This window comes from Schistocerca americana, chromosome 1, assembly GCF_021461395.2.
Source record: "Schistocerca americana isolate TAMUIC-IGC-003095 chromosome 1, iqSchAmer2.1, whole genome shotgun sequence".
NCBI classification, from domain to species: Eukaryota; Metazoa; Arthropoda; class Insecta; order Orthoptera; family Acrididae; genus Schistocerca; species Schistocerca americana.
Genome location: NC_060119.1, coordinates 1,043,037,857 through 1,043,064,752, shown reverse-complemented (window position 1 = coordinate 1,043,064,752; position 26,896 = coordinate 1,043,037,857). Strand labels below are relative to the sequence as shown.

General features: G+C 43.1%; 1 protein-coding gene across 1 annotated transcript in view; it reads right to left on the bottom strand.

Annotated features, from left to right (window-relative positions):
• The window catches only part of LOC124596169 (tyrosine kinase receptor Cad96Ca), a 500,081-nt gene that overhangs the window by 236,060 nt on the left and 237,125 nt on the right, over nucleotides 1–26,896 (bottom strand). The window lies entirely within an intron of this gene.

Below are 26,896 nucleotides of genomic sequence, written 5' to 3'. Positions count from 1 at the left end.
CACAACAACGGTCATCTGGTTGAAGATCCAACAAAGGTGGTCGAAGGATACATAAGTACCACCCCATGCCTGGTCGACGCTCGTTTCTGTACATGTAGCTGAATGCTACTGCGGAACGGAGTGGAGGAGAAACAATACATTAAGTAGTTAAGGAGTGCCCATTTCGAGCATTTGACGGTGATCTGAGGACTTAATAAATCAAATGACTGAAAGTGTTCTTGGCTGGTTGTCACGTTTGGACATTATCGTTTGATTATTTGATCGTAGATACTTTTATGTACTTGTAAAACCATACGATAAATTAATAACAGGATCAGTGCTCTTCACAACATACAAGTATTTGCAGTAGTGTTAAGAATGTAAGATGGTGCGATCACGTAAAATCAGGATTAGGGAAGGCGAATGCAAGACAGCTGTCAGGAAACATTATTCAGTAGGCGTGACAACAGACTTCGAATTAATAGAGACACGGGCTTCCAACATTGTAACACGTCGGTATAGCCAATAAAACAGTCTAACAGTAATGCTCTGGTAACTTCGGTGGGAATCCTTGGAAGATGACGTAGTCCCGCGAAGCTGTAAATTTAGAGAACCTGCTTTCGAAGATGATTATGCGATCCAGATGCTAGTACTAACATATATTTGGCGTAGAAATCTTGAGAATAATACACTGGTATGAAGAATTTAAGGATAAGATTATCTTTTGCATCATGTGTCACTACGAAGTAACATAGGTCGATAAAACTCGTACAATACATCGAAATAACTACATCTACACCTACATGGTTACTCTCCACACTTAAGTACCTGGCAACCATTTTCATACTACTTCCTTACCATTCCACTCTCGAATGGCACGTGGGAAAAAGGAACACTTAAATCTTTCCGTTCGAGCTCTGATTTCTCTTATTTTATTATAGTGATCATTTCTCCCTACGTATTCGGAAGAGAAATTTGGTGATTGAAATTTCGTAAATAGATCTCGCCGCAAAGAAAACCGCCTTTGTTTCAGTGACTGGCACCCCAACTCGCGTATCATATCAGTGACACTCACCCCTATTGCGCGACAACACGAAACGAGCTGCCCTTCTTTGCACTCCCTTTGCAGTATTCGAGCAGAGGACGGACAAGCGTAATGTAGGCTGTCTCTTTAGTGGGTTTGTCGTATCTTCTAAGTGTTCTGCCAACAAAGCGCAGTCTTTGTTTCGCCTTCCCCACAATATTATGTATGTGGTCTTTCCAATTTAAGTTGCTCGTAATTGTAACTCCTAGATATTTAGTAGAATTGACAGCCCTTCGATTTGTGCGATTTATCGTATACCCAAAATTTATCGGATTTCTTTTAGTACCCTCGTGGATGATCTCGCTTTTTTTTTGTTTTTTTTTTTTTTGTTTAGTGCTGATTACCACTTTCCGCACCATACAGAAATTATCTCTAGATCACTTTGTAATTGGAATTGATCGTCTGATGATTTTACTAGACGGTAAATTACAGCTGTCATCTGCAAACGATCTAAGGGGGCTGCTCAGATTATCACCTAGATCATTTATGTAAATCAGGAACAGCAGAGGGGCTTCTGTACTACTCGATTATTTACCGTCTATCACTACGAACTGTGACCTCTTTGAGAGGAAATCACGAATCCAGTCACCCAATTGCTGCAGTATAGCACAGAAGCTAACTAAAAGAAGTACGCAATGAGACTAAGAGAAGTGACACTTTTATTCAAAGGCTATAACTACTCTCAAGTCACTGCGATTCATGAACGCTCAATGGACATTACAAAAGGCGGGACATCGTTCTTAATAGTGTGTGGGATCGCCACGGGATCAATGCAATGTGCTCCCGTGCTGACCAAAGGGTTGGTTAGGAATTCCTGTGGTACGGTGTTCCATTCACCCACCAGCTTGGTTGACAACTGCTTTATGGTCGTTGGTGCATGTGCATCCCATACGTGATCGATGTGAATTTAAGTCGGGGGAGGAGGGGGGGGGGGGGGGGGGGGGGGATGGACGGGCAGGTCAGTTTATTCGCCGAATTTCCGTTCGTTCGAGGACCACCTCCACCTGCGCTGTTCGATGAGGTCGCGGACGAATGCATCCCTGAAAAGACGCACATTGATCTGTGAGTGAGTCCTGTTCAAAGATTTGGAGAACAGTACAAATGGTTCAAATGGCTCTAAGCACTATGGGATAACATCTGAGGTCATCAGTCCGCTAGACTTAGAACTACTGAAACCTAACTAACCTAAGGACATCACACACAGCCATGCCCGAGGCAGGATTCGAACCTGCGACAGTAGCAGCAGCGCGGTTCCGGACTGAAGCGCCTAGAACCGCTCGGCCACAGCGGCCGGCGGAGATCAGTACATGCATGCAACATTATGCTTCCCCACATCGTGACACCTGGACCACTAAAACGATCATGTTCGACAATGCTTGATGTACCCTCATTTGGCGAGAGATGGGAACACGCAATGCACCCAGGAACAACGTAGAACATTATCATTTTGGTGGTCCAGATGTGGTGTGGGAAGGCCTAATGTTGCACAGCTGTACTGACCTCCAAATCTCTGAACACGCTACACTCACTGGTCAGTGTTATTACGACACTGTACTTCTTCCCGATGTCCGGCTTTTTAGGAAGTCATTCGGCCCCAACCTCAGTTTTTATGGATGACGAAACAAGTCCGCGTCGAAACACGCAGATGGCGGAGATCTCGGAACGAGAGCATATTTGGTGAATGGATTGGCCTCCCCGTTACCCCGATTGATATCCCATCGGCCACATGTAGGATGCGTTGGAGAGACGTATTCCGGCACATCCACATCTAACAAAGACCATAAAGCAACCGCCAATCGCGCTAACTGAGGCTCAAATGGTTCAAATGGCTCTCAGCACTATGGGACTTAACATCTGAGGTCATCAGTCACCGCTAATGGAGGAACAGAACGCCTTACCAGAATTTCTTACTAACCTTCTGACCAACACGGGAGCCCTTTGCAAAGCATGCATTGCAGTCTGTAATCATAAATCGAGGTGTCTTCAGTGAATTAGTCACTGACTGGGTATTTCTTTCAGTTAACTGGTGTATTGTAGCAGTTATTTCTACGTATGGATCCAGTTTCATAGAGCTACGTTTCTTCGCAGTGACACAGCATGTGAAAATTTCGTCTACATGTTTTGCACCTCAGTGTATAAGAGATTAGAATGTGTAAAGGGGCACATAGTAGTTTTTCTCTCGCTCATTACACGTATGGAACAGGACATAAAACCGATAATACTGATACAATGGTCCCGTTTTCTTCGCTGCAAATGGTATTTTTAAAACAATTTGTCATTTCTCACTTTGCGTATAACAAAAATGTAGACTTCGAAAGTGGAAATATTTCAGATACGAGTAGAGATCTTTTTCCATTGTGCCTGTTGTGGTTATTATCTTTTAGTCTTCCAAAACTGCAATTATAAATTGACGTCATTTCAGATTTCGTTATTTATCATGTTTATCGATGGTTGCAGACGTGTGCCTTGTCGTTAATTAGAAATTTGGATTGAAATTTGTAACATCTGCTAATGTGAATGAAAAATTCAGGTTACTGTTTCGAGTTTTATTGTTTAATCATGCGAAAACTACAAAAACCACTTATTGCCTATTTCATCACGTATTATTAGCCTGCTCAAAGTTCAGTATCAGGTATGGGACAGTGGTATTCAAATCAACTTTCTGGCTTATTAACAATCTGCTTTCCACTTTCATGTTAGTTCTTAAACATCAAACTGTAAGGACTCCTCACGAAGCGTCCATCATGAAAATCCATTGCCAGTGAACGAGTAGTACCTTTTCGTAAAGCTGAAAGTATTCTACTGAGGTACACCTGTATGTGGCACCCGATTATGATAACATTGTTATAAACGGTAAAAAAAAAAATGATCGGATGACAGTGTTGGCCGGGAGGCCCCTTTCGGGGGAATTTGGCCTCGGCCGCCATATGGCAAATCCTTTTTAGTTGACGCCACTTCGGCGACTTACGAGTTAATGATGATGAAAATAATGATGGACACCCAACACCCAGGTCGAACCCGGGCCCCGTGCGTGGTATGCGGTAATAATACCGCTACGCTACGGAGGTGATGTATGTCATGATGGGCTTAATAAAGCAGATCGTTGACTGTGCACGACCACAGAGCCAAAGATATTGCTTCTGGCCTGAGATTGTACTGTTGGAGCAAGAGGGCGCTTGGCGCACAATAGTGGGTAGCTCGCTAAAGGGGGTGGAGTACGCAGATTTTGTGGTGTGCTCTGTGAAGCCATCAAGTGTTAGATTATACTGTAGAAATTACGAGTACATGTATTACTAGAAATAGAAACGTGAAAGCCGAAGTCTTCTCGCAAACAAGGTAAAGATGTTTAATATTTATGACTTTCGTTTCGCCAGCGCGTTAATGTAGATGAGTTGGCTGATAATTTGTAATTGTTGAGAATCCCCTGAACGTACGTAAAAAGATTTGATGTAAAGGCCAGTCAGATATTTCCCTTTTGTAATATTTTTAAGATTTGTTCATATAGGTATGCGTAATTTTTTTGATTTGTATTTATGCTTTTTTAGCGAGGTTAGATAATTTTTGCTGTGACTCATTTACTAAAAAGGATGTAATTTTTCTGAGTAATGTAATGACAATTGTCAGCTGTTTTGAAAAGCCGGTATTGAAAAAGTCAGTGTTAGTAATTCACCCCAATCAGAACCGCTTCCCTGTCCAGGTCATATGTTTTTCTCAAAGACAGTGAATATTTCTTAAATGTTTTCTGTTATCAGCCAAACGAATTTAATATTCATTCCAATGTATTGCGGGCAGCATGACTGCATTTCTTTATTTGTATTGGGAGTTGCATTGCCCAGTCAGTTCGTATAAAGTTTTTGCTAACAGTAACACAGAGTAAGCATACCACCTGCAGTTACAAAACGCTACACGATAACTCCAGTTATCTCTCCTTTCCTTAGTCACGCATTCATTCATTCAATAATTAAAGAACGTTACAATGTCCTAAAGCAAAGAGCGTAGTCCACGGCCATAGATGTCTGAGGTGAATGTCGGCTTACAAGGTTCATCGATGCTAGGTCAAAACTAGTAGTGAACACTCACTGCAAAATTTCCTGTTGAGCACTTCGGAAGCCGATTTTTGAAACCGCTACTGTCGTTACCAAAGGAACACCCGGTTAAAGAACGCAACAATCTGGAAAAACTGCAACTATCCACAACATTAACTCATGCTAAAGCTCCTTCTCTGACAGTCTTAAGCGCGTGTGGTATTGTCGGCCCAGTGTGGTAAGTCATATTTCCGTTTTCGGGACATAAAACAAAGGAACGTAGTCTAGGTGACGAGTTCGAAGTATTTTCTTAAACAATTAACCCAAGGGAAAAAACACTATTTCCTGATTTCTTTATGAATCTGTCTTCATGTGTACAAGACATTTTTTCCTGTTTGTGTATCGTCATTCACACAACATAGCGCTCCTGGCTTTTCGCCCCTAGAGAACTGTTTGAAAGAGGCTGGAAGAGCATGTTGAAGCTTTATGAGGAGGGGTATCCCAGCTTACTTTGGCCGCACTGGAAGAAGACGAGTATTTTTGAGTCGCGGATAATATCCTTAATAATAACCGCGGGAAAAAAATAAGGGAGGAGGGGGGAGACCGGTCGGAGGTACATAATCAACACATTTAAGTATTTTAAAATTTATTAATTTATGATTCTCTATTCTAAAAAATCGAGATGGAATTAATTTGACATTTTAGATATGAGATTTGTTTACTTTCGTAACTTTACACGGACGGAATTTTAGGTATCATTTTTTTCATTTTACCGATCGTGTGACAGATGCTCACTTATTGAGCTGCACTGATACTGGCAATGGGCCGCATGCTTTAAAACATGCCTTCGAAGTATCCGAATGTTAATCAAATTGAGGGTGTGCAGAGCCACTTGGCTACTTGTCTGTAGTGTTCTAAACTGAATGATCAGCCATTTCATTGGGTGCAGCTAACCATCTCACGGTGTAGCACATCTTTGAACACCTCTTTGCCCAAACTGTCGAAAAGAGCATCAGACATCTATTCTGTTTCTGTTTCTCATCCTCATCAACTGTAATGAATTCAACTGCTCCAATTACTGTCAGATAATTTTAAGTGCTGTCAATACTCCGCGCTTCATCCAAGGCATTGATACAATTTAGGGACTAGAGAAAGTTTGAAAACCAATTTTTGTTTAATCCTTTTACTTTATGCTGTATTATGTCTGAGCAGAAGAATTTATGTAATAATTAACAGTTTTTAAGGACTCTCTCCACTCTTCGTGAAACAGAAATTTGCCGGCTCTTTCTGATTATCAGTATTGCGGCACAATACCGCCTCCTTAAGTATTAAAAAGACGAATAGGAACTTACCGACATGGTACAAGACCTCCTTCCTTTCAATTTTGTTCTGTTCCTCTTCCACCACCTTTTTCTTTTCTCTCTCAGATTCATCCTGTGTATTTTTGTATGCATGGTCGCACGCGCGCGCGGGTGTGTGTGTGTGTGTGTGTGTGTGTGTGTGTGTGTCGGATCAGAAGCCGACTTCAACAACATTCTAGGAACTCTTACGTTTCATTGCACGAAAGTGCATACTACTCGTGAGTACTGCCAAAATGAATGAGCTTTCAGGCTCCTTTCATTTCTGGCAACCTATTTCAGCTCTGAAATCCATTAAAAATATATGTTGACATGGTCGTCCGCAGAAATTTATTCTGGGCGAAGGGGAGGAGGAGGAGGAGAGGGAGAAGGGCATCGAGACTGAAAACTGTCATTTTTAAATAAGTGTTAACACGTAAACAGCAACTGGTAAAGCCGTAGGACTGTCTTACTGCGATCAGCCGCGTAATGCTATTATTGCCTAAACGAGAGGTTTAGCGGAATCGCACCTATGAGAATATCTGTTCTGTAACGAATAAAAGCTCTGTACTGGTTCTTCCAGCACGGGAGAGGAGGCTGGCGGGATGGGGGCGCGTAAGTGCGCCCTCTTTATCTCGCCCCCCCCCCCCACCCCCCCGCCCCCGCGCTGCGAACGCTTTTAACGCTGAACTTAATAAAATGCACTGAAATGTAGCACGGAGAAGCACCAATTACAGATTTTCCTAATTAAACTTTTCATGTGCATTATTCTGAACATAATTTCTTGGAACACGTATTGCAACATTTGAACAAGATCGAACTGGTATTTCTTGTGGAATATTTTAAAACAATACTGAATGCTCTCACAAGTGGGCTTCACTGGTTTACGGTTGTTTTGATCGCTCAGTGTACCTGTTAAATTAAAATGTTCTGCCGAATTGTACAGTACCAAAGCTTAAAGCTAACGGATTTGTGTTTTTAGTAATTGAAGAATAGGCTGAGCGGTTCACTGTTAGTGCTTACAATGTTAAATAAGAGACGTCTTTTTAGTTTTTGAGTGTATAAACCAAGGAAATATAAGTCGGTGATTTGTGATTTTTCTTTTCGTCGTAGATGGACATCAGTGGTCCATTCCACTGAGAACGTGCGCTGACGTAAAAGAGAGTTCATTAGAATTTTTGTGCCTTTTTCCGCAGTTACCAACCGAGACTGGATGTATCTAACGAAAAAGAAGTCGGTGAAAATTACAGTACTACAATAGCAGAAGAGATGGAACTCTTGGACATGTTTTCGACTTCCATATGTACTAGCCAATAATGAATCAGAGCACTTAAAATTTTTTCTTGCAGGTTGGTACCCAAGAAACGTAACTCATTGTCGACAACGGCTATTCATTATCTCCAACTTTCTGCAGCTGATTCCAGAGTCTGTCTTGGAACGATTCGTGTCAGGAGACGAAAGGTGGGTTGATTATTACGAATCTGAGGGAACCGATGTGTCGTAGCCTGTAATGGAGAACCCATCATTTCCCGAGCGCAGAAAATTCAATCGACCCCTGCCCTTCAGGAACTTGATGCTAATTCCGTTGTCGAACCGCCCGATCCAGATGGTGTTCAAGGTACATGGTGAAAGAGTTAATAGTTCAGATCACTGTGCAATCCTGAAAAACAAACTATTACCTGCAGTTCGTCCAAAATAACGATGAGTGCTGTCTCAAGGGTGCCCTTACGATAATTCACAGCCTCATACGACAAGGGCAATAGTAAAGAAGAATCAGCGGGTTAGTTCAGCGGAAACGGTTGTATCCTGAAATTTTTTGTAATGCAAAAGTATCCGTATTTTGGTACGTGCCTACCACTTGATGATAAACATAATTCCGAAACTATTGATGTGAAAAATCAACTTTTAAACATTGTACCAGCAATATTAAAAAGGAAAACACTTCTTAATGTTCTAAAAATTATATTTATTTGGCCACGAGCTGGCTTTCGGCTTCTTAGACCATCCTCAAGTGACAACTGAAAGTCGCAAACACAGATCTATATCTACAAGGATACTCTGAAAATCACATTTAAGTGCCTGGCAGAGGGTTCATCGAACCACCTTTACAATTCTCTATTATTCCAATCTCGTATAGCGCGCGGAAAGAATGAACACCTATCTTTCCTTTCGAGCTCTGATTTCCCTTATTTTATCATGGTTATCGTTCCTCCTTATGTAGGTTGGTGTCAACAAAATATTTTCGCATTCGGAGGAGAAAGTTGATGATTGGAATTTCGTGAGAAGACTCCGTCGCAACGAAAAACGCCTTTCTTTTAATGATGTCCAGCCTAAATCCTGTATCATTTCTATGACACTCTCTCCCGTATTTCGCTATAATACAGAACGTGCCGCCTTTCTTTGAACTTTTTCGATTTACTCCGTCAGTACTCTCTGGTAAGGATCCCACACCACGCAGCAGTATTCTAAAAGAGGACGGACAAACATTGCGTAGACAGTCTCCTTAGTAGGTCTGTTACATTTTCTAAGTGTCCTGCCAATAAAACGCAGTCTTTGGTTAGCCTTCCCCACAACATTTTCTACGTGTTCCTTCCAATTTAAGTTGTTCGTAATTGTAATGCCTAGGTATTTAGTTGAATTTACGGCTTTTAGAGTAGACTGATTTATCGTGTAACCGAAGTTTAATGAGTTCCTTTTAGCACTCGTATCGATGACCTCACACTTTACGTTATTCAGGGTCAACTGCCACTTTTCGCACCATTCAGATATTTTTTCTAAATCGTTTTGCAGATAAACATGATGTACGACTTACACCAGATATTATTTGCACAGATGATACAAAAATAACAGTGCGTTTACATAAGGAAACGGTACATTTTTTGTCAAATAGAGACAATTACATTAACTAAAAGACAAATACTGTAAATCAACTAATACATGATACAGATTGCCAGCCAGGTATGAAATGATCAGACTCATTCTCCCTTCGTTGAGTTTTCATTACGAATACTAACTACAAACTGTAAATTGATCTTAATTCTCATCGACTGTTAAATGAACCTCCACACACGCTGTTTACGCCTTTTTTAGTTAATGTAATTATTTTGTGTGACGTAAGTACGTAACGTTTTCCCGTGTGAACACACTGTCGTTTTTGTATTTCTGCACCAATAACGTATGTGTAAGCTGCCCGTAATGTTTATCTGTGTTTCTGACATTTAGTTGTCACCTGAAGACAGCCTGAAAAGCAGAAAGCCGGTTCGTACCAAATAAGTATAATTTTGCTGAATATTAGGAAGTGTTTTCCTTTTTAATATTATCGCGATGTTCTACCAAGCGCCGACGGAAAGTTTAGCTAACAATGTTAAAACGTCTCTTCGTGTTCGTCTACCTAGCAAGATCTGCTTCTACATTTTATGGTTTTCTGCATCCAAAATACAGAGCAAAAGCTTTTCTTTTATTTAAGTTGACAGAGATATGACCTTCTAGAAGAATGCCCCTCTGGCCCTCGTGTTACCTAGAATTCTGGAGACTAAGGTGTGTGCAGCGAGTACGTCCTATGCCTAGCAAGTGGGTTGGTGGACTGTGTGGAACAGCCGTCGTAAAACATTTACGGGCACCGTAAAGTGAAAGAAGAGCAGGTCACGGGGCAAACAACCCGACGTGTGAGCACAGGCCCTAAAAGAGTTGGCCTCGGCGTTCGTTGCCTCAACGAATAGTATCTCCAATAGGGTATACTTAGAAACAAGCATCATTTTCACAGACTACATCTTCATAAAGAGATAATCTTCGACAAAAATTATGTTCTGCACAGAACTTCTACGATCTGCTTAGAATTTTAGGCGACAACTAAAGCGCCAGATATACGAGATGATCGAAAGGTGTTTAAAAGAATTCGTATCTCACTGCAGAGGCGAGTGCAGTATCGCATCCCAATGCGAGCACTACGCGTCTTATAACTGGTGCGAGTGTACGGTGAACTGTTGTTACGTCTGAAAATTTTACATGTCTGGAGTGACGGAAAAATAAATTCTTATTCGAAACCTAAATTTCTCTGTTTCTTACTTTGTCTTCGCGTTTTGAAACTATTGTAATATTGAATCTGGTGTTATATTTTATTACAAATGGTAGAAATGGGTTGCCTGTCGAACCTTTCCACCTTCAAATTGCCCAGCCTCAATTGTAACTCATTTATTCTACACTCCTGGAAACTGAAATAAGAACACCGTGAATTCATTGTCCCAGGAAGGGGAAACTTTATTGACACATTCCTGGGGTCAGATACATCACATGATCACACTGACAGAACCACAGGCACACAGACACAGGCAACAGAGCATGCACAATGTCGGCACTAGTACAGTGTATATCCACCTTTCGCAGCAATGCAAGCTGCTATTCTCCCATGGAGACGATCGTAGAGATGCTGGATGTAGTCCTGTGGAACGGCTTGCCATGCCATTTCCACCTGGCGCCTCAGTTGGATCAGCGTTCGTGCTGGACGTGCAGACCGCGTGAGACGACGCTTCATCCAGCCCCAAACATGCTCAATGGGGGACAGATCCGGAGATCTTGCTGGCCAGGGTAGTTGACTTACACCTTCTAGAGCACGGTGGGTGGCACGGGATACATGCGGACGTGCATTGTCCTGTTGGAACAGCAAGTTCCCTTGCCGGTCTAGGAATGGTAGAACGATGGGTACGATGACGGTTTGGATGTACCGTGCACTATTCAGTGTCCCCTCGACGATCACCAGTGGTGTACGGCCAGTGTAGGAGATCGCTCCCCACACCATGATGCCGGGTGTTGGCCCTGTGTGCCTCGGTCGTATGCAGTCCTGATTGTGGCGCTCACCTGCACGGCGCCAAACACGCATACGACCATCATTGGCACCAAGGCAGAAGCGACTCTCATCGCTGAAGACGACACGTCTCCATTCGTCCCTCCATTCACGCCTGTCGCGACACCACTGGAGGCGGGCTGCACGATGTTGGGGCGTGAGCGGAAGACGGCCTAACGGTGTGCGGGACCGTAGCCCAGCTTCATGGAGACGGTTGCGAATGGTCCTCGCCGATACCCCAGGAGGAACAGTGTCCCTAATTTGCTGGGAAGTGGCGGTGCGGTCCCCTACGGCACTGCGTAGGATCCTACGGTCTTGGCGCGCATCCGTGCGTCGCTGCGGTCCGGTCCCAGGTCGACGGGCACGTGCACCTTCCGCCGACCACTGGCGACAACATCGATGTACTGTAGAGACCTCACGCCCCACGTGTTGAGCAATTCGGCGGTACGTCCACCCGGCCTCCCGCATGCCCACTATACGCCCTCGCTCAAAGTCCGTCAACTGCACATACGGTTCACGTCCACGCTGTCGCGGCATGCTACCAGTGTTAAAGACTGCGATGGAGCTCCGTATGCCACGGCAAACTGGCTGACACTGACGGCGGCGGTGCACAAATGCTGCGCAGCTAGCGCCATTCGACGGCCAACACAGCGGTTCCTGGTGTGTCCGCTGTGCCGTGCGTGTGATCATTGCTTGTACAGCCCTCTCGCAGTGTCCGGAGCAAGTATGGTGGGTCTGACACACCGGTGTCAATGTGTTGTTTTTTCCATTTCCAGGAGTTTATAAGTAGCCGAGACCCGGCGTTGCCATGGGGCTTATTTTCAGTAAGCAATGTAAGATTTTTTTTCTGAAAGCAGGTTGAGTTTATTCATGATTCCAATACACCACATTATTCCCCATTCTGTTGAATACAAAACCCTATTTTTCTACACATTCTCCGTTCAATGGAACGGCCTTACGCCACCTGGGTGGTCTCGTATGCCCGCATGATACTGCTCTACAGGTCAACGTTTTGCTGCATCATCAGTAACATCCCCATCACCCAAGTATTGCTTCCTGCGGAGTGCATCTGACCTTTACAATCAGCGACGAATCCAGCGGCCACACAACGTTGGATACTCCAACTGGTGGACGACTGTTTCAGCACTACCAACAGAGACGTCCAGCTGAGCAGCGAGGTGTATAATTGCGATCCGTCGATCACCTTGAATGAGAGTGTCCGCACGCTCCAACACTGCAGGAGTCACAGTTGTGTGCATCCGTTCGGCACGCGCGAGGCCTGAGAGGTTTGCGCGGCCATGTTGCTATGAGGATACGACGCGTCGCCCAACGACTCACCGTGCTTTTGTTCACTGCCAGGTCTCCGCAGACATTCTGCAAGCGCCCCTGAATATCTGCGATACTCTGGGTTTCCGCCAAAAGACTCTCTTTGACAGCTCTCTGCTTGGAACGCACCTCCGTTACAGACGCCGTTTGGAAGCTACGTATAGTGCCGCCGCCTATCGGAATCGCTGGGGCTGAAGTGGATGTCTCACAACAAAATCCGCGTTTTCTCCACCGAAATTGGCCGAGAAAAAAGATGTGTTGCATCACTTACTGAACGCACCTCGTATTTCAATATTAATAGTACATCCCCTTCTGCCCCGCTCTCTGTCCATATCCTTCCCCACCTTCTCTCTGTGCACCTCCTCCAACCAACACTCTCTGTCTGTCTTCTTCTCTTATATCTCCTGAACCGTGTTTCGTACACTAATATAATTTTGTAGGTACATTCAGCAGCATATTGGGATACTGTCTGCTAAATGTGTTGAGAATAGAGTTAGTAACAAAGAAACAACACTATTTTACGACAGTTTTACTGCATGAACAGCGAAAATGCAGTAAACGGTAAACTTTCTTCCCTTCAACATTTTGTGTGTGTTGTCGGATAGAAAATGTTTCGTAAAGGTTTGTGTAAAGTTTGTTCTGCGTCACTAAGTGCTATCGTCGCGAAATACTGGATGAGTAAAAGCTGGGTATTAGCGCGTCATGACTTATACTTCTCTTTTACCAACCACCCCCACTCCACCGCCATTCCTTCGATAGGTAGGCCGTTCTTACCCGGAGAGAGATTCTTTCCAGACAAAAAACGATATGTATACCAAGTTCGATTGAAATCGGTCCGCCGGCCGGAGCGGCCGAGCGGTTCTAGGCGCTACAGTCTGGAACCACGCGACCGCTAGGGTCGCAGGTTCGAATCCGCCTGGGGCATGGATGTGTGTGATGTCCTTAGGTTAGTTAGGTTTAAGTAGTTCTAAGTTCTAGGGGACTGATGACCTCAGAAGTTAAGTCCCGTAGTGCTCAGAGAAATTTCAGCCATTTTTGAAATCGGTCCACCGCGCGGTGTAGCCGCTCGGTCTAGGCCTAGGGCGTCTTGTCACGGTCCGTGCGGCTCCCCCCGTCCGAGGTTCGAGTCCTCCCTCGGGCATGGGTGTGTGTTGCCAATAGCGTAAGCTAGTTTAAGTTAGATCATGTAGTGTCTAGGCTTAGGGACCGATGACCTCAGCAGTTTGGTCCCGTAAGACCTTACCACCACCACCATTATGAAATCGGTTCAATGGTATCGGAGATGTAAGGCAAACATACATACACACATACATTTTTATAATATATATATGTTTCGTGATCCGAATTCGGTGAAATATAGATCCAGGGTACCTCTAGCTACACTGAAGATACCATTGAAAACTCCATTAAAATCTGTATTATTGCTTTTGGAATTAGCGTGTTCAGACAGACGGACAAAGACATACAGAGAGAAAAGAAATTGTTATTAAAATTTTATATCACGATATCTTCTTTCCGTAATCCGATTCTGATTAGCTAAAACCTATACGGTGCTCCAAATTATGCTCAAATTACAAGTTTAAATACCATGAAAATTCGTCTTATAGTTTTGGAGATCAGCGTATTCAAAGCCAGTCACAACGGTTTTACAGATTTTTATTAGTGTAGATACGATCTTCAATGTTTCCCACTCAGAAATATGGGATTACTTTTTAACATTTCACGCAGCGCGTCCCTAAACACGCTGAACTTTGGCGGTGAGCCGCTGCAGTGGGCAATTGTTACACATTTGGGCACTTTATACTTAATCGATACATTTCCAAGAACGTTAACTGCTTGTTTGAAATTAGTATGGCGTTCAGTTTTATCACTCTGCCGTCAAAGACAGGAATATTTGCAAAACGTGAATACAGTGGGAATTGCTGAAAAGCTGGGAATCGCGAAAACATAAAACAGTTCTCAATAAACGACAGGTATTTCTGTGAAGCCAACCAATCTTCGCTCCAGTGAATTTACTTATGGACATCCCCGAAATGTCAATAAGATACAATAAAAAATATGACAGTTGATAGGATATCTCGCTAGATATAAAAGAAGAGAGCCGCGGGCATGGTCCTTGTGGATGGTTACGAAGTGGAAGCAAAACAGAAAGCAGCACCAATGGCAGGTGATTGACGTAAAAATGAAATCGCGAACCATACTTTTGGATACAGGTACCTTTTATTTATTTAAATTCCGTCGGTACTTATGGGAACGTACACATTTTAAAACCTGAAGTACACAGTACTTAAGTTCCGCAACAAAATTCATTTTATAGTTCGTTGAGAATCGGTTTATGGCTTTCTAGGCCATTCTCAGACAACGCTACTTGAAATTCTAGCTATCAAGAGCACCAATCACCAAATCTTGAATTAATCCTTAATGTTGAATACAATTCCATTGTTCACCATTGCCAACGTAGCAGCAGGCAGTTAGTATTGTCGTGCCATAAGACAATATGCTCGTTGTAAATAGTATAACTGTTCCCCACCCACATTCTCACACTCCACTGACTTTTTCCTCCCCTGTACACCTTTTTTTGTCCTATTCATCTTATTCACCAGTTTTTTTTTTTCATATAACATAGTAGCCCGTACCAGTGCTCACCAGAGTACCGCCTTTGGCCTGTGCATTATTATACTTTTGAGAATAAAGTAATTTTTTTTTCAAAGTTTCTTTGTCAATTGCCTTATGCCTGAGTTTTTGTATAGATATATTCTCATAAAAGGTCACAGATGTTGGTAAAAACAATATCTGCATAACTATAAACCTCGCTGATTGTGTGGACTTCCAGTTATCTGAGGATGGCCTAGAAAACCGAAAGCCAGTTCACAACGAAGTGTAAAACCGATATTACTGTGGCAATCAACACTGTGTATTTCAGTTGTAAATCTCTTCCGTGTTCTAACGAATACATAATAGCTTCAAACTGCACACTCAGACAGTGGAAGGTACGTGGTGGTAAGTTCCTATGGGACCGAACTGCTGAGGTCATTGGTCCCTAGACTTACACACTACTTAATCTAAATTAAAACTAACTTACGCTAACAACACACACACACACACGCACACACACACACACACACACACACACACACACACACACACACACACACACACTAACATCCGACGGGGGAGCCGCGCGAACCGTGGCAAGGCGCCCTAAGCCGCACGGCTACCCAGCGCGGCTGGAAGGTGTGTGTTTGAATGAAGATGTGTACTAACTATCTGTATTTCTATTTTTTTATCTATCTATGCGTACTTCGGAGCAAACACTTCGTCTTCAGGGTTAAAAGTTACAAATATAAATGAAAAACACGTCGTAACTAGTCATTAAAATTACGACACGTTCCATAAGCTTTGCTCCAACAACAGGTGAGGAGGTTCCGGCGTTTAGCTCAGGTACATTGCTCTTGGTAGAACCAGCGACACTATGATATCAGCAGTCCTATGTCTCTCCGTCGTGTTCTTTCCTCGACAGCTATGCAATTGAGCATTACAAACTCACCGTCCACAAAAGTTTGTAAACATTTGGGGATGGAGGCGGACTTTTATTCGATGTATAATACAGTAACAGTTCTACCACGAACTCCAACAAACAATTGTAACAAAGAGTGGGAAAGAACAGACAAAACCGGGTAAATACACGCATTAAAATATGTCAATCACAAAAAGTGTAACGACGCACAACATGCGCTCAGTGACACAAAATGTGTTTTCGAACGTCTTTTGCTATGAACTATGTAGAAGGCTTGTAACATCAAAACCAATGCCTCTCGCAATTTCAATTTTTTTATAAATAATGTTTTGTGTTTCGTGCTCACTTCGTTAATATTTATGTTGACTTTTATTTCTGTATTGGATACGGGCATTTCTATATGTACATGTAAACTGTAAAATACAGAGTGTCTCAAAAAGAATGACCCGATTTTAACTTGTAATAATATTGAGACAAATATCACTAGGTAACTGAAAGAGTACTAGAGGTAATCGGCATGGGCTAGAGTTTCATAAAAAATCCGCTAGATGTCGCTACGAGCGCTAACCAACGTGCCTCAACGTTGGGTAGGGCGTACAGGACCGGGAGACCAGGTTTTACACTCTTGGCCTCCTAGGTCCTCTTACTTAACACCATGTGATTTCTTCCTGTGGGGATATGTTAAGCAATGTGACATTGATGAACTAAAAACCAGAATATCAGCAGCTGTAGCTTCAGTGACAGGAGACACCTTACGCTCAGTTTGGGATGAATTCGGCTATCGGCTAGATGTAGTCCGTGCAGCCAGTGGAGGACATACTGAACATTTACGATGGATTTTTATAAACTTCTGTCTTTTCTGAGTAATTTAGGATCCAATTTGTTGGTGTTAAGCCCTCTTCCTAATAAATAATTCTATTTAAAATCGGGTCATTATTTTTGGGACACCCCGCATTATTTAGTTTACTAGTCCACGTACAGGATCGATAGAATTGGTGGAGGGAAGTCCTTCTGTGTAGGGGAGAAAAAAATGCGCCAAAAGAAAAGGTGGAGGGTGCAGAGAAAACGAGCCAACCGAGAACAAGTACCAGTCACTCGTTATCGGATCGTACACAGCTCTGTGTGGAAGCGTGGTTACAGTATCTCCAGTTTCAAGCAACTACAACCTCGGATGGACGTTCGCTACCCTAGAAAAATTAGTCGACCGTATGAAAAATAACATAGATTTAGAAAAAAAATTCGTCCCAGTGCCAGTATAAGCGTATCAAGGACCAGTCACAACAGTGGCGGGCCAACTTGGCTCAGGAGGCGATTTTTTGAGTCATGTGTCTTCTGAGTGGTTTTATGCAGCTCGCCACGAATTCTTCTCCAGTGCCAACCTCTTCATCTCACAGTAGCACCTGCAACCTACGTCCTCAATCATTTGCTGCATGTGTTCCAAACTCTGTCTCCTTCTACAGTTTTTACTCTCTATAGTTCCTCCTAGACTGTCGAAGTTATTCCGTGATGCCTTAACAGATATACTATCATCCTGTCCTTTCTTCTTGTCAGTGTTTTCCATTCATTCCATTCCTCATCGATTCTGCGGAGAACCTCCTCATTCCTTACCTTAGCAGTCCATCCAATTTTCGACATTCTTTTGTAGCACCACATCTCTAATGCTTCGATTCTCTTGTTTACCAGTTTTCCCACATTGCATGTTACACCACCACACAATGCTGTGCTGCAAACGTACGTTTTCAGAAATTTCTTCCTCAAACTGAGGCCTATGTTTGATACTAGCAACGAGGGTAAACAACGGCTTTAGGACACCTATCTCAACGGAACCATTGCGTGCATTCAAGCCAGAGGGTGTGGAACGTCATACTAATGAGTCGCATCGCATTGCAAATTTCATTTTTTGTCAGGCAATGTATGTAAATAATGTAGGTCAGCGGGTTAAATTCCACTGCAGCTACAGCTGTCAATTTAGGCAGCCCCGCCAAGGCTATTTACGTAATCGTTAGTGTGGGAAAGTGATTTACACGTTAATTAATATTCCCTAGTAACAGAGTAAAGTTAACACTGTAGTGAAAAATTTTTCTCCTGTGAATAGTTACCTCAAGCTGCTGGTAGTGAATTTTAATTTCTTTATTGAAATGCTGAGATTAAAGATTTCAATTGCATTGTCCGATTTGGACTGGCGGTTTACTGATTACGGTGTGTTTCGAAGATTATTAAATACCTTTTATTCCGATTGGTTAAGCAAACGCGACCACGATCAACATCCAGTACAATTAAAGAACGATAGGGACAGAGAGCGGGCGTGCAAGAGAGAGAGAGAGAGAGAGAGAGAGAGAGAGAGAGAGAGGGGGGGGGGGGGGAGTTAGTTACGGGCTTATTGAACCCATTACGTAAAACCATAAGGTTCTTTGCATTAAGCGAGACAAGCGACGTGCTCTTGCTTCAGAGAAACAGGATAATCCCTTTGTAGTGGCTCCAACAAATCTGTGTCAACGCTGTCGCCGCATTACGCTAATTTGGCTTATAGGAGTTCTGTGACATCATTTTATCGATCGGTAATTAATTGTTTGGCTACCTTAAGCACCATATTGTTTGTGGGAGGTAATTACTGTGGTCACTTACCACTAACTAATGACTGTTTCTTCAGTACAAAGTTAATCACACTTCGTTATTCTGCTTGTATTCAGAAGAGATTAAAATTTAACCACACCGAAGTATGCAGAGGCATTTGTGAGCACAAACAAGTCTGCTTGTGTGCATCAGAACCAATCTGATAAGCTAGCTTAATTATTGGATGAATAAAATGCTAAGCTCTAATTTTCCGGAGAAAGTATAATGAAAGTTTGAGGACTTGGGAAAATACCATTACGTTTTGATTTCTTACGAACTGCCTTCTTAATCGAAATCTTAAACACGAGCGTGCAATTTGTGCCCCCTATCCACACGGGTCAAAACAACTGTATGGCACAGAAGAACGGTATTCTGAACTGAGAAACTAACGAAATCTCTGAAAGACAAACTTATTAGCTATAAAAAGTACGTCCGTCAAACTACTTTCACATTACAGTGGTGACAATAGTATTCTAACGTACAATGTGTATCCAAAAACTTAAAGACGTTAATATGGCACCAGCAATGCAAAAAATACCTCCTGCAATGGAAGGTCATCATGTACTATTGACAACACAACGTAAATAAGAAAATATGTTTGAAGGGAAAAATATTTATGCAAATGTTTTCCATCTGATTCGTAGGTGTTGCGGTGTTGTTTGACTAGAGTGGTTTATCGGCTTAATTCGTTCTCTAGATTTTTTTTTTTTTTTTTTTTTGCAAAGGAACTTGTTGTCAGTGTTCTTAGTAGATAATATATGCGGAAATAAGTATAATATATCCGGAAAGAAATTTCTCCAGTTTCGCTTTTAAGTAGTTGCAAGATAATGCGTCATTACGAAACGTTCGTCTTCCCAAAACTGTCACAACGTATTATTGTTAAATTACAATTTAATCAATACCATTAGCTGCTGACGGTCGTTCATATACATCAACGAGGACAGTTGAAAATGTGTGCCCCGACCGGGACTCGAACCTGGGATCTCCTGCTTACATGGGAGACGGGATCTCCTGCTTACATGGCAGACGCTCTATCCCTCTGGGCCACCGAAAGAACAGAGGATAGTACGACTGCAGGAATTTATCGCCGGCACGCTCCCCATGAGACCTACATTCTCAACTTATAGTCCACACACTACATTCGTAGTGCCCCTGCCATTATACCCATTACTCGCGGCAGACAGTCCACCGAGTCCCGTAAGAGTTCAAGCAAATCATGTGCATCCGCACTGAAGGAGGTCATCAACCGGTTAGCCTTAAACGACATGAAGACATGTGCGAAAGAACAGATGCCATCTTCATATTATTGTTAAGCTTGTGTAGTAATGATGAATATTTGATAATGAGTCTTTAACCCCTAAAGAAGTTAGGACTAAATGAATAATTTGGAACGATGGAAGATTTATTTCATGTGATTACCGATTTAACTAACTAAAAGGTTGCACTGTTCAGTAAAGACACGATTCGATCGAAATTAAACATCGCAGAAAGGAATTATGTGACTACCGAAGAATGTGTTGCCGTCTTAGCTAAAACAGCGAACAATTTATACAAATAACTTTACCGAACTATCAGTTTAATAAGTCACACCTGCAAAATACTAACGCGAGTTCTTTACAGACGAATGGAAAAACTGGTAGAAGCGGACCACGGGGATGATCAGTTTCGATTCCGTAGAAATGTTGGAACACGTGAGACTATACTGACCTTACGACTCACCATAGAAGAAAGATTAAGGAAAGGCAAACTTGCGTTCCTAGCATTTGTAGACTTAGAGAAAGCTTTTGACAATGTTGACTGGAATACTCTGTTTCAAATTCTAAAGGTGGAAGGGGTAAAATGCATGGAGCGAAAGGCTATTTACAATTTGTACAGAAACCAGATGTCAGTTAGAAGAGTCAAGGGGCTTGAAAGGGAGGCAGTGGTTGGGAAGGGAGTGAGACAGGGTTGTAGCCTCTCCCAGATGTTATTCAATCTGTATGTTGAGCAAGCAGTAAAGGAAACAAAAGAAAAATTCGGAGTAGGTATTAAAATCCATGGAGAAGAAATAAAAACTTTGAGGTTCGCCGATGACATTGCAATTCTGTCAGAGACAGCAAAGGACTTGGAAGAGCAGCTGAACGGAATGGACAGTGTCTTGAAAGGAGGGTATAAGATGAACATCAACAAAAGCAAAACGAGGATAATGGAATGTAGTCGAATTAAGTCTGGTGACGCTGAGGGAATTAGATTAGGAAATAAGACACTTAAAGTAGCAAATGAATTTTGCTATTTGGGGAGCAAAATAACTGATGATGGTCGAAGTAGAGAGGATATAAAATGTAGACTGGCAATGGCAAGAAAAACGTTTCTGAAGAAGAGGAATTTGTTAACATCGAGTATAGATTTAAGTGTCAGGAAGTCGTTCTGAAAGTATTTGTATGGAGTGTAGCCATGTATGCAAGTGAAACGTGGACGACAAATTGTTCGGACAAGAAGGGACTAGAAGCTTTCGAAATGTGGTGCTACAGAGGAATGCTGAAGATTAGATGGGTAGATCACATAACTAATGAGGAGGTATTGACTAGAATTGGAGAGAAGAGAAATTTGTGGCACAACTTGACTAGAGGAAGGGATCGGTTGGTAGGACATGTTTTGAGGCAGCAAGGGATCACCAATTTAGTATTGGGGGGCAGCGTGGAGGGTAAAAATCTTAGAGGGAGACCAGGAGATGAATACACTAAGCAGATTCAGAAGGATGTAGGTTGTAGTAGGTACTGGGAGATGAAGAAGCTTGCACAGGACAGAGTAGCAGGGAGAGCTGCATCAAACTAGTCTTTGATCTGAAGACCACAACAACAACTTTATATCTTTACGGGCGGTGTAGAATCTTGTAAACAAAACAACGAATTTACAAGCAACGACATAAGATCATCTTCCTTCAAAAAAATGACGACATTCACGAAGCTTCAATGCTAAAGAGAAGTACATCGAAGTCACTAGAGGCGGACGGACTGAATGATGATTAATATCGCCTCACAATGGTTTCTCTGTCGTTGTTATAAAGAGTTGGTATATTTTATCTCTCCATTTCCATATTCAGCGAAGCGAAGCGTCACTGTCTGATCTCAGGAAAACATGATACTGCATATTTTTTGAACCGTGATTCTGAAATATTTTCCCGTTAGTTTCCTAGATCTTCAGGCGTTTTCTTGCGCTGTCTTCCAGATACTGGTGCAGGGGGCACACTAACCAAATAATAGGCCTGGAAGACTGCCTTGCAGACCGTACACCAGTTTTACGCTCTTCTTGAACACCTGTTCTACCGAGTCATTTAAATTGCAGCACGTCGAACAGTATTTGCAGATTAGTCCCGGCCATTAAGCCTTGAGTCATTCGCGATGAGTGACAAGACGTAGCGAGCTATCAGCGAGTACCGTTGACCAACGGTACTTTCGCTGAGGTACACTTTAGGTTTATGTGTTAAATGATCCAAACAGTCACATTTAGATCATGTGTCAACAACGAGTGATGTCGATATTGCAGTCTCTGTGTTGTTAAGGAGGACATCACAATGCTTGCATGACCGAAAGAACAGCCACTGCGGCGACTACAGCCGTTATGAATTCCATGAAACGCATTTGCAGTTGCGAATACGAACAACTATCAGCTGTGTAAGTGAATGACGACGATGATAAGCTGTTCTGGACAGAAACTCGAATCCGGATTTCTCGCTTTACGCAAGTGACCAGAGTTCCTCCCGGCGTATTCACGGTTCAAATAACTTACGGGAGATGCAGCCGTGTGACATCGTCGATAACCGCCAACTAAGTCACCCGCTGCATTCCCATAAGTTATTTGAACATTCGACCGTAAGTTATTTGAACATGCGACCCAATACCTTCAGATTCTCTTTTTCTACTGAAGTTATCGACACGCGCATATTAAACGCTTTTGTTTTATGCCACTCATTACAAACAACAACGTTTCAGAATGAAAAAGAACTGCTTGAAATGTTTCTGCGCCTATAATGACATGCAGCCAGAGGGCAAATATGACGGCAATATAACGTACCTACGTGAAGCCGACGTCCTACAGGCTTTAGTCACCCTACCAAATACGTGAAGAATACTTTATTTTGACTTCACTAGACCTATTGCGTCACAGTTGTAATGCAAATGAGATCTACTGCATTTTACTCCAGTTATTTCACTTTCTGTGCTGAAAACAATTGTCAGTGGTGATTTATGGTACCAACTACACTGATTAAATTTAAGATACGACCATTGCTGGTGTAGTGGAGGAAACACCGTGTGGATTACTGATTACATTCATATTTTTAGCGTCTAGTGAGGACTATCGGTGCGACGTCCATTCAAAGTGAGACCCATATCCGAGCTTTGCGTTGTCGGTATTCGGGCATAACAGTCCTTGCAACAAATGTTTAACACCCTCTGACAACTAAGCCCTTTTCCGTCCGGCAAACCGAATATCTAGAACAACCTATTGTAGCAGACATACCAGTTCTTAAACAGGACCGGAGAGAATATTCTCCCTGGTTACACTGTCAGACCCTCGTTTTACTTGAATATGGCAGAACTCATTAAGATCAACACTCGACCTGTAATTAGGCTATTCAGAAAATGTACCCAGCAGGTAAGATAACTAGATGACCCAGGACACTATACTATAATAATTTTTTGTATCTGTCAGGTTCCGTGGAACCAATCGAGGGATAGCGACTTGATCACTGAGGGGTACACTGCTGATCAGAAAATGCACAAGAAAAGGAACTAAGGAAATAATAAAACACGAGGTTTTACGAATAAGTAATGCATCATAGAGCAAAGTTCGCAACTATTGCGAGGAACTCTTCGACAAAATAGGAGTGTGCTAGAAGAAAATCCTCAACTTCGATTTGAGGACTTTCGGTTTATCACTCAAGTTATTGAGTTCCGCTGGAAGCCTATTAAAAATCAAACTTGCAGAATACTGCATCCCCTCCCAGTATATTTCCAATTTTAAAGGTAACGTCGAAAAAAAAAAAATGGTTCAAATGGCTCTAAGCACTATGGGACTTAACATGTGAGGTCATCAGTCCCCTAGACATAGAACAACATAAACCTAACTAACCTATGGACATCACACACATCCATGCCCGAGGCAGGATTCGAACCTGCGACCTTAGCAGCCGCGTGGTTCCGGACTGAAGCGCCTGGAACCGCTCGGCCACCGCGGCCGGCTAACGTCGAAAAGAAACATGTTAAATTTAAAGAAAACCAAAACTGTGTAACACCAGTTTTCATGTTATAAGGGATGAGTCCTCCCTGATGACCTGTTATTTAAAACTTCCTGGCAGATTAAAACTGTGTGCCCGACCGAGACTCGAGCTCGGGACCTTTGCCTTTCGCGGGTGGTGGTAGAGCACTTGCCCGCGAAAGGCAAAGGTCCCGAGTTCGAGTCTCGGTCGGGCACACAGTTTTAATCTGCCAGGAAGTTTCGTATCAGCGCACACTCCGCTGCAGAGTGAAAATCTCATTCTGTATCTGTTATTTGCTTAGATTTATATGGAGGTGACGTCAGTCTTGTAAATAGCACAGTGAAACAACTTGACAGAAATCGTATTTACAAAACCGATGTCTGTTTATAGTGTTATGAGTTTTGAGGCGACTGGTATAAGGTTGAAAAATGTTTAATATGAATATGTACTTTCATTTTTACGAAAGCTTTAAGTACAAAATGCAAAATCATACGAAAGGAGCTTCATAATCAGATGCCAAATCTGACTCCTCAGTGATAGATAATGTCTCAAATTTTCCGTATTCAAAGAAACTATGAGAGATATTGGACAAAAAAGTTGCAATAATTAACATCAGACGTGCAGTAAACAATTTTTCTGCGAGAAATGAAGTTTACTAAACGAAATCATTCGCATGCAATGCAAACATGTCACGATAAATACAGAGCAGCTGGATTCTAGCATTTTAAAGGTAGCCAATGATTATGTACCCGACTTATAGAACACATTAGGTACATTAGCCGTCCTTGATTTGCAGTAACGTACAGCCTACAGAAAACCACGAATAAACGGAAATGCAACAGAAAATTTCTATATGTTGCTTTCTTTGTTTCTGGGCTTTTTTTTCCCGCAGCTGCAGATATACCAGAGTTCTAGGTTAAAACTACTTTTGCAACTGTAATGAAAGTCTTATTAAGACCAGGCGCTTTTCGCATTACCCTAAAGCATGTTCAGCGGTCATTGTAACAGTATTACAATTTCGTTTGCTTGGATCTTGAACAGTCCGCATGCTCTACGTATTAATACAAACAGTTTTAATTCGGATCGTTACTCACAGTTTTTTGTTGTTTATTTCATTCTTCTCGTTCTTCTACGTGGATGTTTTGGGTTTTCAGCATACAGCCTTTTCACTGCACTAAACACATTCACGTGTGTGTTGACAAGGACCATTGTCATCTCGCCACTCCGTGTGTTTTGTTTTGCTATTGCGGTACGCGAGCGTCTCCTGTTGATTTTAGTAATGGTGGGACCATCTGCTATCGCCCTGTGAGTCTTTAGATTTTCCGATATGTGTGTGTGTGTGTATTCTTTGCGGCGTATGATTGTCCTTGTTTATGTGTGTGTTTTGTGGTTCAAATGGCTCTGAGCACTATAGGACTTAACTGCTGAGGTCATCAGTCCCCTAGAACTTAGAACTACTTAAACCTAACTAAGGACATAACACACATCCATGCCCGAGGCAGGATTCGAACCTGCGACCGTAGCGGTCGCGCGGTTCAAGATTGAAGCGCCTAGAACCGCTCGGCCACACCGGCCGGCATGTGTTTTGTAACTGACCGAAAGTTAGGGAAAAAATCTCATCTCTGAAGGCTTTCTAAGTGTAACAGGCTGTCGTGTAATTTCATATGAGTGTCTTTGGAATGGAGTGGTTGGTCCTAATACACAGTAGTAAAGCGTTCAAAGACTAGCCAATAACGGCTACTATGGTTTCGCTAGTAGCCGCGCTTATATGTGCTACGAAGTGATGGGAAGCAAGTAAAATTCACAACTGACTCTAATGAGAAGAATGGAAGGTAGATTAATGATCAAAGACCTGTCGCTAAAGAGGGTCAATCTACACGGAGCAGACTCGAAATATACAAATACACTCCTGGAAATTGAAATAAGAACACCGTGAATTCATTGTCCCAGGAAGGGGAAACTTTATTGACACATTCCTGGGGTCAGATACATCACATGATCACACTGACAGAACCACAGGCACATAGACACAGGCAATAGAGCATGCACAATGTCGGCACTAGTACAGTGTATATCCACCTTTCGCAGCAATGCAAGCTGCTACTCTCCCATGGAGACGATCGTAGAGATGCTGGATGTAGTCCTGTGGAACGGCTTGCCATGCCATTTCCACCTGGCGCCTCAGTTGGACCAGCGTTCGTGCTGGACGTGCAGACCGCGTGAGACGACGCTTCATCCAGTCCCAAACATGCTCAATGGGGGACAGATCCGGAGATCTTGCTGGCCAGGGTAGTTGACTTACACCTTCTAGAGCACGTTGGGTGGCACGGGATACATGCGAACGTGCATTGTCCTGTTGGAACAGCAAGTTCCCTTGCCGGTCTAGGAATGGTAGAACGATGGGTTCGATGACGGTTTGGATGTACCGTGCACTATTCAGTGTCCCCTCGACGATCACCAGTGGTGTACGGCCAGTGTAGGAGATCGCTCCCCACACCATGATGCCGGGTGTTGGCCCTGTGTGCCTCGGTCGTATGCAGTCCTGACTGTGGCGCTCACCTGCACGGCGCCAAACACGCATACGACCATCATTGGCACCAAGGCAGAAGCGACTCTCATCGCTGAAGACGACACGTCTCCATTCGTCCCTCCATTCACGCCTGTCGCGACACCACTGGAGGCGGGCTGCACGATGTTGGGGCGTGAGCGGAAGACGGCCTAACGGTGTGCGGGACCGTAGCCCAGCTTCATGGAGACGGTTGCGAATGGTCCTCGCCGATACCCCAGGAGAAACAGTGTCCCTAATTTGCTGGGAAGTGGCGGTGCGGTCCCCTACGGCACTGCGTAGGATCCTACGGTCTTGGCGTGCATCCGTGCGTCGCTGCGGTCCGGTCCCAGGTCGACGGGCACGTGCACCTTCCGCCGACCACTGGCGA